Source organism: Miscanthus floridulus, unplaced genomic scaffold, assembly GCF_019320115.1.
Source record: "Miscanthus floridulus cultivar M001 unplaced genomic scaffold, ASM1932011v1 fs_276_4_5, whole genome shotgun sequence".
Classification (NCBI taxonomy): Eukaryota; Viridiplantae; Streptophyta; class Magnoliopsida; order Poales; family Poaceae; genus Miscanthus; species Miscanthus floridulus.
The window spans coordinates 37810-40000 of record NW_027096505.1 but is presented as its reverse complement, the minus strand read 5'-3'; the positions used below and the strand labels follow the sequence as shown (position 1 = coordinate 40000).

Below are 2191 nucleotides of genomic sequence, written 5' to 3'. Positions count from 1 at the left end.
TGCGGCGCGCGGCGGGCACCAAGCACTTCATAGGCAAATAGGCAGGCAGCGGGCCTAGGTCTACCCCTAGAACCTAGCTAAACCCTAGTTCCCACTCCTTGGAGCCCCAACATGCCGACCGGTGCATCCACTTCCTTCCTCGGCCGCACCCCACCCGCATCCTAGCTGCTCAGGCCTCCGCTTCCTACACCCCCACAGCCACCGCTGCCTCACCCTTCCCCCCTAGATCCGCATCTTTTGCTCCACCGTTCCCCAGACATAGACCCAGCGCTCCCACTACCGCTGCCATCCATGCACTCGCTTCTGATTCGTCATTCCCTACCTCTCCGACTCCGCCCCTGCATGCGCCCGCTCCGCCGGAGCCTCCCTCCACCGTGGTCCATGCGGGCCATAGCAAGAAGAAGAAGAACCCCTAGTGCGGTGGCGGTAGCGGTCGCATCGAGGTAAGCGGGGACGTGTGGCACGAGGCCAAGGCCAAGGCGCACATCCGTAGCCACCGCATGGGTGAGAACGCCTTCTACCGCCACACCTGCTCTTCCATGCCACCGTGCTTGCCACGCTCGCGCTCGTCATGCTCTTCACCGTGCACTACCCGTCCCTACTCTCCCACTCCTTCAGCCTCTCCACGTTGCCCAAGTCCGGCTCCGGCTCCTCCTCTTCTTCCTCCTTGCCGCGGTCTCGGCACTCGCACTGGAGCCTGCTAGGCTCAAGGACATCATCATCATACGGGTGGGGGCACGGTGTGGGAGCGGGAGGTGAAGCACAGCATGAGGCCATGGCGGGATGGGCCACTATCTGTGGTCATCACGGGCTTCGTGGGCTCGCACTGCTTGCTGGCGATCCGCGCTCATGGCGATGGCGTGCACGGCCTCGACAACTTCAACGCCTACTATGACCCATCCTTAAAGAGCGCGTGACAACGTCTGCTATCGTGCCGCGGCATGGTGGTGCTGGACGCCGACATTAACGACACCACGCTGCTAGAGCGGCTCCTATCTGTGGTGCCGTTCACACACATGCTGCACCTCGCGGCCCAGGTGGCTATGCGCGACGCGATACGGGTGCCACAGGCGTACGTGGCCTCCAACATCATGGCCCTCGTCGCGCTCTTCGAGGCCATAGCAAGGCACGCCAACCCGCAGCCGATGGTTGTGTGGGCATCGTCATTGTTGGTGTACGGGCTCAACACTGAGCCGCCTTTCCCCGAGGACCACTGCACGCCCCACCCCACGTCGCTATACACAGCCACTAAGAAGGCCGGCAATGCCATCGCACGTGTGTACAACCACATCTATGGGCTCTCCATCACCGGCCTATGATTGTTCACCATCTACGGCCTATGGGGACGCTCCGACATGGCCTACTTCTCATTCGCCTGCAGCATCGTCGCTGGCGAGCCCATCACGCTTTTCCGCACCGCCCACGACGCCGACGCGCGTCGTGACTTCACCTACATTGACGATGTTGTCAGGGGCTGCCTCAGTGCGCTCGACACAGCCGGCAAGAGCACGGGCTCCAAGTCTGGCAAGAAGCGCAGACCCACGCTGCTCCGCATGTTTACAACTTAGTATATCGTATTTTACTATTTTAGCTTCGGTGTAAATTTGATTTGCAGTTGTTGAAAGTAACATTAATGGTCTGACGACGTATGTTCTTGTAATTTATCGACTTGACCACCGCCTGGCACATGGACCACAGCAAGTGCTGCTTTCGTAGCTATACAGGAACCTATCGCAAGGAGAAATTTGGAAGGCTGTGTAATCACAATCATGCATGCACCACTCGGGCCTAACGTGTTCGTAGCAATGCACTGCATCTGGCATTGATAGTATACGCTGCCAGATTGGTGGCATGCCTGAGGTGCATCTCATTGAAGGTACCTGTTGTTAACAGTACCAACATTTACTCAAGTACCCCATCCTTGTCGTGCATATAGTTCACCTGAACATGGGTTTATGTCCACTGGCAATACTACACCTAGCCAGGTTTCTCTATTTATATGGCAGGTTGATTTTTCCCCTGACCCTTTGGAGCTTGATTTTGTTTGGGTGGGGGTGGGGGTGGGGTGGGGTGGGGTTGTGTTGCTTCTCAGGACCAATTAACTTCTTCCCCTTCTGTACAGTTCTTCCTTGTTAAGGGATGGAAGGTTGGGGCCAGCTGGAGCTTCGTAATTGGAAAGGGCCAAAATTAC

At 57.6% G+C, this 2191-nt stretch overlaps 1 pseudogene; it reads left to right on the top strand.

Annotated features, from left to right (window-relative positions):
• Positions 1 to 509: 509 nt before the first annotated feature.
• Positions 510 to 1568, top strand: LOC136531095 (UDP-glucuronate 4-epimerase 6-like; annotated as a pseudogene).
• The last annotated feature ends 623 nt before the right edge of the window (positions 1569 to 2191 follow it).